We start from the raw sequence: 15,245 nt of genomic DNA, 5'->3' as shown, positions 1-15,245 counted from the left end.
TTTAGGCTTCTGTCACTTTAAGACAGAATGCACGGATCCAATATACTAATACACATCCGGTTTACACCCAAATGCTCTCTTTTTATTGTCTCATTCATGCATTTCATCACTTTAAAGTGTCAATAGTGCTGTGCTACACTATTTATTTACATACCGCAATATACAAGATATAACGATTTTACCATTTTACAGTCACCACGATATATCGTCATACCGCCCATCCCTAATTGCAGCCTGAAAATAACGAAAATAAAGCCTATTTTTAGACTTTCATGATATTATTTTAATGACAATTAAGCACATTTCTCCCCCTTCTAAAAATAGGCTTCATTTGCATTTAAAAAATACACATTTCTTATGATTTCAAATGTGACCCAAGCATGTTCTTGACAGATTTCGTGAGATTCGCTCTAATAGAAATTGAGATCAGTATTTTTAAACTGTATTTGATGGAAGTTCTGCAGCGATTGCGCAAACTTTCTTTATATAAGCCTTAAAGTCACATATCCTGTGGCGTTCGACAAGGTTTTAATAGATTAGAGATGCATCCGGTTGCAAGTGCATGAACAGTATTTGTGGCGATGTTAACCAAACCCAAGACACTAGAGCACCAGCGGTTTGGTGTAGTTACTGATGCTAACATAGTTCTTTAGGCCAATTAGGTGTATCATACGGACACGGCTTGATTGTGAATTTCATGAATTGTGTGTGTGTGTGTGTGTGTGTGTGTGTGTGTGTGTGAGTAAAGGTTCTATGCAGTAGTGTACCGACATGATCAAAAATGGCATTGAATTTATAAGTAAAAAAATTTCATGTTGAGTAACGTGGGCGTTTAAAATCACAATATTGCAGTATTGCTTAAAATTTTACATTGGTATAAGTGAAATTTTACCTTCATTTTTACTTTCAAGAAAAGCATTGGCATTGCGCATTTGTTGAGCTATTGTACTCAACGATATTTATATATTTCCTTTTACTAAAATGAAAGGATAATTCGTATTTATTAAAAATCAGCCAACATCTACGTACCAGCTACCTCATTTTTGGAGGTTTTGATGATTTTGTGGAACGAGGTGAGATTCGATCTGAATATATTTTTTATCTGTATTTTTTTTGTATAGCCATATTCCATATTCGATATGGGATTTTGGATTTTTTCCAAGATCATTCCATCAGAATGATAGAAGAATCTCATTAATTTGTTCATGAATTCCATATTTTCTTATACAGTGGAGATGCTTTACATTTCCCAGAGGCCTCTTGTCTGTTTCGTGTGAAGAACACTGTGGAGCATCTCAGTTTGAGGTCATCATTAGACTGACCTGTTCCACATGCGCATCATTTCCTTCACTTCCAGCATTCCGTACAAATACAACCCCTTGGGTGACCTGTGAATCAGACAAACCATGAACAGAATCTGAATCTTTGCTTTCCTAGAATTTATTCTCCACCCTTGACCCTTTTCCATGTGTTTTGCATCATTTCAGCCATATTTATCATGCAGTGAAACGACGTGAAACTTTCTTTGTAGAGCTTGAAATTGCGCTGATGTGTTTTTATAAAAAAGGTAATTGCGACTTTTTATATCACAATTCGGACTATTTTTTCCTCGCAATTCCGTGATAGGCCTATCTCACAATTCTGACTTTTTTGAGTCTATATCTCACAATTCTTAGAAAAAAGTCAAAATAAAGTCAGTTGCAATATATAAACTCAATTCAGAGGAAAAAGTCAGAATTGTGAGTTTAAAAAAAGTTGCAATTACATTTTTTATTCTGTGGGAAACGAGCTTCCACAAGTTCCCGCGCTTTTGGGTTTCGTATGTACAATGAGTTTGTGCACAGCTTGTAACGGCAGTTTTAAAATGTAATATAACGACGGTCATATTCATTATTTTAGGATTGTAAAGTATTGTATATGTACTGAATAGTATTACAGATAAACTTTGACATGTTGCCAGACCCGCAATATTTTTTGGAACAACGTGCAGCTCCAAATAACGCCAACCATTTTTTTGGCTCGTCAGGAGCGAAGCACGTGTTCACACACGTTTTGCTTTCCCTTTTTGAACATGTCAAGTATTTGTGTGTCTTTCAACAGGATACACAAGGTGCCTGGAGTAACATGTTTGTTTGTAGATTGAGTCTTACTGTAAATACAGAGTACATTGAGCAGCTGATCAAGATGAAATGTACAGGGATCCTTATGTATTTATTGTCATGTATTGTGGGAATATTTAAATAGGTGCAATTTAAATGAATAAAGAACACCAAGAGTAATTTAGTGATTCCAGTTTCTTTCTGCATTGTTTCTCTTCGGCCATTAGATGGCGCTGTTGCGCTACTTGCGTTTTGGGATTTCTGAACACCCTAAACATAAAAATGACTGGCATTACCTTGTTTTTAACTTGTACCTTGGTAATATGATGATGTGGATATGGTAATCTGTACCATGAAATATCTAAAAGGACCAAGGTATAGCCTAATTTTGATTTTATTATCACAATTAGCGCCATATAAAGAACTAGTTTGCAGTCTTTAACATTAAAACTTTCAACATATATGTGCAAATGTTACTGCTACTGTGTGTGGCATCGTGCATGGAAATACTTTCATACCTAATATTCTAAATGCTCGATTATTCACTGTAAATCAGATTGGACGTTCATCTCAAGTCCCTTTGGATAAAAGTGTCATAAATGCATAAATGTATATTTCACATTTTCAACCAATTAATATGCAATACATCCCTGCCCAATAAAAAAATATCAATGTAATCTAACAGATGCAAAGCCATCAAATAGTGTTTTAATGCATATGAATTACTCTCAGTCTCAGATGTGTCCCGTTGTCTCCTCTGGATGGCAGTGTTGATGTATCTCATGATGTCTGGCTGATGCTGAACCCTTGAGATCTCATCATCATAACCTCAGCTCAGTATCTAAACGCCCCAACTAAGTGTTTCAGATGCAGTTCAGTTCAGTGATGCCACAAAACTTTCCTTCTGTGTAAACGCTGCTGTCTACAATGGAATAAAAGAAAAGGTGAAAACCAACATACAACATTTCTTTTCACTTCACTGGAAAATACCAGTAAGACTATATGATTTCATTTTCACATTGGTACATGATTAGCACTACCATTAACAGTGCACACACAAATGCAACATGCACATGCAACTTTCCAAATCCATTGTTTCTTCATGGACCACCTGAGATGTTTAGCAGCATATGCAAAAAAAATAAATAAATAAATAAATAAAAAATAGTAATTATCCCCATTCAATGACAGCGAACAGGAACTGTTAAGTTTCAAAAATGTAAATAAAACTTCATAAAAATATATTATAACGGCTGTCCATATGTATATTGCATATACTGGTAATTTTCTGTTACGGTTAAAGACATTTCCTATAAGCCAAAACACCACAAATTTGAGTAAATAAATAAATATATGTGGAAATCAATATAGAAAAGTCATATTAACACAGTACATTGGGTCCAATCTTAAAGGGATAGTTCACCCAAAAATGAAAATTATCCCATGATTTACTCACCCTCGAACCATCGTAGGTGTACAGTTGTGGTCAGAATTATTGGCACCCTTCATAAATATGATCAAAGTTGACTATAAAAATAAATCTGCATTGTTTATCATTTTGATCTTTAATTCATAAAATTAGCAAAAATCTAACATTTCACTGAAGGAAAAGAATTGAAAGTGGGGGGAAAAAAAAAAAAAAAAAAAAAAAATCACATTATGAAATAAATGTTTTTCTCCAAAACACGTTGGCTACAATTATTGGCACCCCTAGAATTTTTTAATAGTAATATAGACTGCTTTCTGAAGCAATAGGTTTAATTCAGAAAGCCTTAATAAATGTAACGCGGTCCTACTAGCGTGTAGCACTCTTCTAACAAACTCTAGGTCACTGCATAAAACACTTGTGGAACCACGCTAACCACTGGGGATTCCTTTGGACCAGAATCAGAAGATAAGGATCGTCTCACAGGAGCAAAGGTAAGTAATAAGTAGTGATGGGCAGATCGAGGCTTCGTGAAACACTGAAACAGTTGAAGCAAATGTGCCGTAATGATTCGAGGCTTCGAAACAATCTGACACCCGTCTCCACAGTGACCCCTAGTGGTCAGAACAGTGGAAATGCAACAAAACTCAGGCCAAACATGCATTAAAAATAGGCCTACCCTTTAACAAATGTATTGCAAAAGTTTTATTGAAAGTAAAATCAATCAAATGGAATTAACTTATCATCTAATAAGATTAAATATAGAGTGTCTGTATAATATGTGTTCTTTTATAAATTTTAAAGGCTTGTTTCTTTGTTCCATGGCTCAAGCTAAACAGGCCAATAAGAGATTAATAACTACCATTATTAATTTTAATTATTCTAATGTATAATTAAAACATCTACAAATGTATAAAACTGATCGGAGATCAGACAAAACCATAGGGTAAAGCCCTAGACACTTGTTCAATAGTTCTCAGTGAATCTGCATGATTCATGGGCTCACTTTATCATCGCCCTCTACCGGTGAACCATTGAAATTTCGAACTGTTTCGAAACAGTGATGACGTAATGAAGCCTCGTTTACTAAAATCACGTGACTTTAGCAGTTTGATACACGCTCCGAATCACTGATTCGAAACAAAAGATTCATGAAGCTTCGGAGCTTCATGAAGCAGTGTTTCGAAATCGGCCATCACTAGTAATAAGTATAATAGTATAATCTAGTAATAGTCTCTAAGCAATTAATTACACAGAATAAAGTAGAATAAAGAATAAAGTCAATCTTTAAAAAAAGGGAAAAGAATGTAGTACTTTGTTTTGATTGATTATTTTTAGTCTTCAATCCTTCTCTTTTAAATTGGCAATGAAATAACAAGTGAATTGAATAATAAAACCCAAAATAAAAGGGTATAAAAATTCAAAACCCAAATCAAGGTTCAGATTCAGAATAAAAATAAACAAAACAGTAAAATAATAATACATTTCACACACAATTTCAAAATCAGTGTCTCAGTTTTGAAATCAGTTCCTCAAAGACATTCAGATTTTAAATTCTTTTAAAATCTGTTTCACAATGAGCTTCAGTTTTTGCGTTCAACTCAGTCTTAATGTCCAGTTGAGTTTAAGTTCAGTGTCTCAATTTCAAGTTCAAGAGTATAAAGCAATGTTCATCAAAAAGTGGAAGAAAAAATTAAATCCAGGAGAGAGAAAAAACAATGTTTTATCCACTTAAGATCCAGGTAGAAAAAACTCGGAAAAAATCAAAAAAATCAAAGCATAAAAATAGTTTGATCCTACCAGTTCGGCAGACTTACACGCTCTTTTCTCTGTTTCCAGGTACGAGAGGATGGAATGGCTCGCCAGTCCCGACCGGAATACGAATATTCAGCAAGGACAGGATTCAGGAACACAATTCTCACAAAGAAAAAAAAACCCAGTCTTGTAACAACAAAGCCACAATGAAACATTAATGTCATTGTCCAAATAAATCATTTCAAATTAAATCAAACTCTCTGTATAAATCATTTGCACATACATGAGAACATACATGCTAATTCACCATGTGCTCAATCCAACACTAGGGCCTATGCACAGTGTTAGCAAACTAGCACCGCATGGCGCGCATTTCACATTAAAGGTGCCCAAGAATGCTTTTTCACAAGATGTAATATAAGTCTAAGGTGTCTCCTGAATGTGTCTGTGAAGTTTCAGCTCAAAATACCCCATAGATTTTTTTTAATTAATTTTTTTAACTGCCTATTTTGGGGCATCATTAACTATACACTAATTTTGGCAGGGCCGCCCCTTTAAATCGCGTGCTCCCTGCCACACGAGCTCTCGACTATATTACAGTGCATTTACAAAGTTCACACAGCTAATATAACCCTCAAATGGATCTTTACAAGATGTTCGTCATGCATGCTGTATGCATGATTCGGAATTCATGTGAATATAGTATTTATTTTGATGTTTACGTTTGATTCTGTATGAGTTTGAGGCCATATGCTCTGTGGCTAACGGCTAATGCTACACTGTTGGAGAGATTTATAAATAATGAAGTTGTGTTTATGCATTATACAGACATTATGCATTATCCGCTTACATATATTTATATATAATCTATTTTTAATCTCTATAATAAAAATGTATAATTCAGATTTTGATCTCCATATCCATTTACATATATTATATATATCTTCCAAGGGGTTTTTTCCCTCCTAGGACTTTTTTCCCAGTGTTAGCACGCTGGGTTTTTCTCCTAGGGGGTTTTTTCCACCCCTGGGAGTCAGCCGACATTGGCTTAATGTAGCACCATCTTGTATATGTTACATATTACCACGCTTGCTTGTACAGCTTATTTTTAACCACTTCTCTTTTTTCTGTGCTTCTAATATGTAAAGCTGCTTTGAAACAATTACCAATTGTAAAAAGCGCTATATAAATAAATTTGACTTGACTTGACTTGACTTGACAGACTGCACGTTTAAAAATGAAAATAGCGACGGCTCTTGTCTCCGTGAATACAGTAAGAAACGATGGTAACTTTAACCTCATTTAACAGTACATTAGTAACATGCTAACGAAACATTTAGAAAGACAATTTACAAATATCACTAAAAATATCATGCTATCATGGATCATGTCAGTTATTAATGCTCCATCTGCCATTTTTCGCTGTTGTTCTTGCTGGCTTACCTTGTCTGTGCACAGATCCAGCCATTAATCCTGCCTTTCCTTGTCTAATGCCTTGAACATGGGCTGGCATATATGCAAATATTGGGGTCATACATATTAATGATCCCGACTGTTACGTAACAGTCGGTGTTATGTTGAGATCCGTGTGTTTTCCGGAAGTCTTTTAAACAAATGAGATTTATATAAGGAGGAAGCAATGGGCTTTGAAACTCAATGTATGTCTTTTCCATGTACTGAACTCTTGTTATTTAACTATGCCAATATAAATTCAATATTTAATTCTAGGGCACCTTTAAGAAATTCCTTCCGTCTAACACGTAAAACATCTTATAAACCTTTAAACACGACTATATACAATCATATATCATATTGATACACTTTTAAAGCATTTTTGAAAACTTTTACATCACTTATTACCCGTTAAAAATCCTTTTAAAAATCACATTACAATTCACAGTATTCACAAGTCAAAATAAATAAATACACTTTTTTATAACGAAGTTTGTACTCACCAAGGAGAAGTATAAATCAGAAAACAAAAATAAAGTTGTTTCTCCCCGGAAAAGATGTATATTATATCTTATTGCGTCAGTCTCGTCATGTCCGGTTCAAACGTCGCCACACAATACTATTCTCAAACAGTCGAGTTTCTAAAAGTTATATAATCACAGATATAAATTCAATTTGTTAATAATCTATCGCTGGATTATTAAACAAAGGATTCTAATCACAATTTGTGCAACTGCGTCTTCTCACGTTCTGCCTGCTTGTCCGCTAACTTTCGGACAAGGGGCGGAACTAACTTTTCACCTCACCAATGAGCAATCGGCTCAAGAGCATTTCTAAATTTAATTTATAAAGCAATTTTACTGCATTTTTCTTCTTTCTTTTTTATATATTTATATATTTTATAACAATAATAGTTATATAAAATTGCAAATAAATGCTAGTGACCTAGGTTAATGACCTGGGTTACATAAAGGCTTTCTGAAGCAATGGTTTTTTTGAAAGAAAAATATCCATAATTAAAACTTTATTAACTATAACAACTAGCTTCTGGTAGACAGCGTATGCATCAATTTGCAGCAGAAGGCCTTTATTAAACCCTGGAGCCGTATGGATTATTTTTTATGATGGATGGATACATTTTTTTGGCCTTCAAAATCATGCTCCCCCATTCACTGCCATTATCATGCTTGGAAGAGCCAGGATATTTTTAAATATATCTGTGTTTTCGTCTGAAAGAATATATTCACATACACCTCGGATGGCTTGAGGGTGAGTATGGGATAATTTTAATTTTTGGGTGAACTATCCCTTTAATAGACTCTTTTGGAGTGGGAAGTCATGTTTTGATATTAAGTCATATATAAAGTCATTTATTTGAGGAACAGACTCAAATTTAAGTCATCATTTCTCTGGAAATCTTCCCGTCGGCCTTTGCACTTCCACATATACAAACTTGCTGCTCTTCCAATGTCTCTAGACCAATTATAGCATGGATAATTTGGTTTCAAAATGGTCAGTAAGGCTAAAGCGGTGCCAAAATACACAATATAGTGTAATGTGACACACCAGATACTTTTGATACCAATAAGGCACATTTTATTGTTAATGTGGTCAATATAATCAACATGGCAAGTACACATGAACACACAATACTTCACAGATTTATCAGTTAATACACTTCAATACCCTTCAATTAATTTAACATCTTTTGACACTGTCACACATCAGTGTAGTTCATACATATTAATGGTTGTAGTTTTGACACGCTCTCATGGGGGCAGTGAATGGATTTAATCATTCTGAATGAAGAGGGTTTTATGCATCAGCTGCATGTCTCCAATGCAAAGTGATTCTTGAGCCGGTTTATCAGTTCTGATGATGCAATTACACCTTCACAGCACCTTTATGATCCATCCAAAGCCTGAATCACCTCCTGTCCGAGTGTGGTTCTGGTTCCAGTGGTTTATCAGGGTCTTTTATGATGAGTCACACAATATATGAGCAGTTAAAAAGTTAGTACAGCCAAAAATGATCATTCTGACATCATTTACTTTCACTCGTGTCGTTCCAACCTGACATGACTTACTTTCTTCTGTGAAACACATAAAGAGAAGTTTAGCAGAATGTTCCTACTCTTTTGAATACATTGAAAATGAAAGAGGCTGACATTACCAATGTGAAAAAGCACCATAAAAGCACAGTAGCTGTACTATCAACACCTAAATGAATCTGCAACGGTCAGGTCATAAATTCCCAGCTTATTTTTGGGTGAACTATCCCTTTAATTGACTGTTTTGGAGTGGGAAGTCATGTTTTGATATTAAGTCATATATAAAGTCATTTATTTGAGGAACAGACTCAAATTTAAGTCATCATTTCTCTGGAAATCTTCCCATCCGCCGTCCCGTCGGTATAATTACGAGCTCTAAGAGGACGTGAATGCCTTTTACAAGTTGAAATCTCGTAATTATGGTAATTACAACATGGCGTGAAAACGAAAAAAAAAAATTTCTCAGAATTAAAAAAGAAGAAAAGAGTTTTTTCCCCTCACAATTGCACATTATAACCCACAATTGCGAGTTTATATCACGCAATTGCACATTATAACACGCAATTGAGTTTATATCACGCAATTCTGACTTTATATCACGCAATTCTGACTTTATCACACAATTCTGACTTTATATCTCGCAATTCTGACTTTATATCTCGCAATTCTGACTTTATATCTCGCAATTCTGACTTTATATCACACAATTCTGACTTTATATCACGCAATTCTGACTTTATATCACACAATTCTGACTTTATATCACGCAATTCTGACTTTATATCTCGCAATTCTGACTTTATATCTCGCAATTCTGACTTTATATCACACAATTCTGACTTTATATCACACAATTCTGACTTTATATCACGCAATTCTGACTTTATATCACACAATTCTGGCTTTATATCACGCAATTCTGACTTTATATCACACAATTCTGACTTTATATCACACAATTCTGACTTTATATCACGCAATTCTGACTTTATATCTCGCAATTCTGACTTTATATCACACAATTTTGACTTTATATCACGCAATTCTGACTTTATATCTCACAATTCTGACTTTATATCACACAATTTTGACTTTATATCACACAATTCTGACTCTATATCTCGCAATTCTGACTTTATATCACGCAATTCTGACTTTATATCTCGCAATTCTGACTTTATATCTCGCAATTCTGACTTTATATCTCGCAATTCTGACTTTATATCACACAATTCTGACTTTATATCACGCAATTCTGACTTTATATCTCACAATTCTGACTTTATATCACGCAATTCTGACTTTATATCACGCAATTCTGACTTTATATCTCGCAATTCTGACTTTATATCACACAATTCTGACTTTATATCTCGCAATTCTGACTTTATATCACGCAATTCTGACTTTATATCACGCAATTCTGACTTTATATCTCGCAATTCTGACTTTATATCACGCAATTTTGACTTTATATCACGCAATTCTGACTTTATATCTCGCAATTCTGGCTTTATATCACGCAATTCTGAGATTATATCTCGCAATTCTGACTTTATATCTCGCAATTCTGACTTTATATCACACAATTCTGACTTTATATCACACAATTTTGACTTTATATCACACAATTTTGACTTTATATCTTGCAATTCTGACTTTATATCACACAATTCTGACTTTATATCACACAATTCTGACTTATATCACACAATTCTGACTTTATATCACACAATTTTGACTTTATATCTCGCAATTCTGACTTTATATCACACAATTCTGACTTTATATCACGCAATTCTGACTTTATATCACACAATTCTGACTTTATATCACACAATTCTGGCTTTATATTACGCAATTCTGACTTTATATCACGCAATTCTCACTTTATAACTCACAATTCTGACTTTATATCTTGCAATTCTGACTTTATATCACACAATTCTGACTTATATCACACAACTCTTAGTTTATATCACACAATTCTGAGTTTATATCACACAATTCTGACTTTATATCACACAATTCTGACTTTATATCACAATTCTGAGAAAAAAAGTCAGAATTTTAAGATAAAACGTAATTACCTTTTTTATTTTTTATTTCATGGCGGAAACAAGCTTCAATACTTTATAGAAGCGGAAAGAGCAGTGAGAACACAATTAAGTCATGCACAATTGGAATGACAACAAACAGTAAAAGATGACAGAATGTTCATATCTGAACTTTCTTTAAGGACTGTGAAGGACAGTGAGAATCTGTACTATATTTGATAGTGTGTGCACTATCAGGACTGCTGCTCCTGAAGGCGTTTTGTTGGCGTTGTCTTAAAGCTGAGCAGATGAAGCCCTCTCACTGTTTCTTGAAAGCCTGTGCTCTTATCTGCTGTGTCAGATGATTTCAGCTGTGGAAACGGCAGCAGTCGGTTGCGTCTGTTGGCTCCAGGAATATACTGTACAGGCGCAGGACTGGCTTTAAAGCACAACCCTACAGAGGACATGCTGTGATGGCATGACAGAATATATACAGTATGTATTTAACGCAAAAATGTGTCAGTTTTGGAGCACCATTCATTTATTCCAATATAGTGAATATTAACTGTACCAGTGTTATTTCCAATTAAACAGCAGGAAATATTATCTACAGAAAAATTTCACATGGAATTTACACAGCACACTGCAAAACTCTAAAATGTACTGATTAAATTAAGAAAAAAAGCCAATATACAAAATGACTGAAAATATCAATGAATTCTTTAATCTAGTCAGATATTGTTACAGAGCCTCATGTTTCTGTCTGCCCCTGTGACCTAGTTTCCCCGTTCTGTTGATTAGTTCATTTGATCCACCTGTGTTTTGTTAATCATCCCATCACCTTGTTTAGTTCCTTTGTTAGTCCCTTGTATATATACCCTGTGTTTCTAGTCTTGTGTTGTCTGGTATTGTTTGTGCTATGGTGGTGTATGTTCCTTTGTATTCCAGTTTCTCTACAAGTAAAGACTTATATTCACTCTATCTCCTCGTCGTGTGCTTTGTATACCAGCCACCGTAACAGATATTGCTTGATTGCTATTTACTTAATTGTAAATATTTCTTTCAAGATTTAGTATTATTAATATTATCCTTGCTAGATATTTATGATGGTTTCAAGAATTTTTGAATTATTTTTTGTTTACCTCATTGGAAGTCTTTTTTGCTATTTTTATTTTGTTTAATTTGTCTATTATATATAATTATAATATAATTTCATGTTTAATATATTAAAATACATCATATAATATTCTATATATAGTTTCAAGAATTATTTTTTACCTCACTGGCAGAATTTTATTCGTTTAAAATATTTTGAATCAATACAAATTTTTGAATCATTTTTTTTGTTTACCTCATTGGAAGTCTTTTTTGCTATTTTTATTTTATATTTAATTTGTCAATTAATATAATTAATATTATAATTTAATTTAATATTTAATATATTAAAATATATCATATAATATATATACACACGCACACATTCACACACACACACACACACACACACATACATATATATATATATGATTATTAATATTATCCTTTCTAGATATTTATGGTAGTTTCAAGAATATTTTTTTACCTCACTGGCAGGATTTTATTCAATTAAAATATATAAAATATAATATTCAATATAGCATAAACTAAATGTTATATATAGTATAAAATATAATATTATATTTATTTTATATGATATTGAATCATTTCTGTCAAGATTGAGGATTATTAATATTAATATTATCCTTACTAGATATTTATGGTAGTTTCAAGATTATTATTATATTTTTTTTTTTACCTCATTGGCAGGATTTTATTTATTTAAAATATATCATGTATAATATTCATTAGCATATATTATATGTTATAGATAGTATAAAATATTTACTATGATGTGGAATCTTTTATGTCAAGCTTGAGGATTATTAATATTACAGTTTTTCTCCATTGGTTTGGCTCATTTTTTGAAACAGAAATGACATTCTCAAAACTCTAAGATCATTTGGCAAAACAGTCTTACAGTTCAGTACAACACTATAGCTCACTTGCAAAAGCTCATATCTCTCCAAAAACTGTTCACTCATGTTTAAATATTAAATTCCTTTACCAAATAAATAGTCAGTGCCACAGAAATGGCAAAGATCCCTCTCAATTGCTTGAAACAGACCGGACATTCTCAACACACTTGGTGCTTTTGTCAAAATAATGTGGATGGTTCGGCACAACACCATGGTTCACCTGCAAAAGCTCACACCTCTCCCAAAACAGTTCACTCATGTGTCAAAACTAAATTTCCTTCTCATTTAAGCAGTCAGTGCCTCCAAAATGCTTCGTCCCTTTGGCACTGTGTAAGCACTGCAAGTCAAAATGTTTAGATGTTTTGTCACTATGGCAGAGGACCATTGAAATATCCCTCATGTTCTCCTTTCAGTCTTAGCCCAGTCCTTCATTGACAATGGTTACTGTACTGTTTTTTGTCTAGCTAACATAATACATTAAAACTGTAATGGGTCATTGTATGGGACAATGTGAATTTCCACCGTGGCCCGCTCATCAGGGACTGGTTCACTACTCATTCAAGGATGGTTATGGTGTTCCTACCACCTTACTCTCCTTTCCTCAATCCTATTGAGAAGTTTTTCTCTGCTTGGAGATGGAGAGTGTATGAGCATCGGGCTCAAGATCAGAGTTCCCTGCTCCATGCAATGGACGCTGTGTGTGAGGATATTACAGAAGATCATTGTAGGGGATGGTTGTGACATGCACTGTGTATAAAGCTGAAAAAAAGAAATAGGATTTTAGGGTAAGACTATCCAAGGTTTGACATCACACATTGCACTCATACTGCCAAGGAAATTGTAACCATTATCATTCACACACATAAAGTAACTTCCATACATCAGAGTAAAAAGAAAATGTATACAGCATAATATACTGTAATATAAACTAACAAACAAAAAACAATGAAAATTATATGCAGCCTACAGTGCTGTCGCTGTCCTCACCCTCCCTCTCCTGGACATCGTCCTCACCCTCCTGGCCATCCACACACTGCTGTCTGTCTGGCCACAGATTCTCATCCACATCACAGCGTATATTCTCCCTTGCGATGCAACAAGGAAAGAAACGGCGTACATGTCGCAACCATCCCCTACAATGATCTCCTGTAATATCCTCACACGCAGCGTCCATTGCTTGGAGCAGGGACCTCTGTTCTTGAGCCTGATGCTCATACCCTCTCCACATCCAAGCGGAGAAAAACTCCTCAATAGGATTGAGAGTAAGGTGGTAGGAACACCATAACCATCCTTGGATGAGTAGTGAACCAGGTGAGCGGGCCACGGTGGAAATTCACATTGTCCCATAAAATGACATATTGTGGTACGTGAGGCCCTACGAGACCGCTCTCATTTTCAGGGTTCAAATCAAAATGAAGGCGGTCCAAGAAGATGAGAAGCTTCTGTGTATTGTATGGGCCAAGTCTGGGGATGTGAGTGACCACACCATTCTCAGATATGGCAGCACACATAGTTATATTGCCCCCTCGCCTCCTTCGTTAGTCGAGTTCTAGTTTCACCTTGTGACACTGTCACACAAAATGCATGTTTTACCGCTCTATTTATTACAATGATTTTATGTATAATGGAGTTTTAATTGGTTTACATGTTTTAGTCCATTTTATTCCTCTTAACATTTTAAGTGTGTATGTCTTTAAGAGATGAATGGTTGGCCTGTCATGTGACCAGTCACATGACAGGAAGCATGAAAAATATCTGTATAAAGAGAGCAGCATGGCAACAAACAGGGACTCACTAACAGTCATCTTAACTGGATTGTGGAGTTACCATTTGCGGACTTACCTCTCCAGACACAACTTTTGGACTATCACTACTTGGACATTTGTATATACACTGGTGGACACTCACATTGGGACTTTTATCAGCACACTAGGATTCTTGGACTGTTTTAGGGTATGGTACTTGGGACTGTATTGCTTGTAACAGACTGAGTTTTCCTGGTTTTATTGTGTTGTTTTAAAGTTCCTGTGAATATTGTAAATACACAATTCTTATTTAACTTTATCACCGTTTTATGTCTAATTCTTTTAACCACTAACAAACTCACACAGTAAAATCTTACCCCATTTTAAATCATGTGACTCAACCAATTTGGCTGATCGTTACAACCTGACTGTCAATTGCTGTAATAAATTTATCAAATGTTCCAAGGATTCATATATGGTATTCATGGTATTATGTTCTTGACTAATTTTGACAATTGAACAGACTATTGTGCACGTGATGACTTATACAATGAAATGACGCTGACACGTTTTGGAGCGAACGACCATTAGACTGAGAATCAACAATCAGTTTAGATCAACAAGATTAGGACTGGGCGATATATCGCATGCGATTCTCACGCGCATT

At 34.5% G+C, this 15,245-nt stretch overlaps 1 long non-coding RNA gene across 1 annotated transcript; it reads right to left on the bottom strand.

The window, feature by feature from the left end:
- Positions 1-101: 101 nt before the first annotated feature.
- On the bottom strand, positions 102-9,285 carry LOC125262468. Its single transcript, XR_007183575.1, has 2 exons — positions 7,236-9,285; positions 102-3,021 (listed from the first exon to the last, which is right to left on the bottom strand). It is a non-coding gene; the product is annotated as an uncharacterized LOC125262468 (long non-coding RNA).
- Between the last annotated feature and the right edge of the window lie 5,960 nt (positions 9,286-15,245).

The sequence above is a fragment of the Megalobrama amblycephala genome, linkage group LG2 (genome assembly GCF_018812025.1).
Source record: "Megalobrama amblycephala isolate DHTTF-2021 linkage group LG2, ASM1881202v1, whole genome shotgun sequence".
NCBI classification, from domain to species: Eukaryota; Metazoa; Chordata; class Actinopteri; order Cypriniformes; family Xenocyprididae; genus Megalobrama; species Megalobrama amblycephala.
Note: the sequence above shows the minus strand (reverse complement) of the source record. Positions and strands in the feature narration are given on the sequence as shown.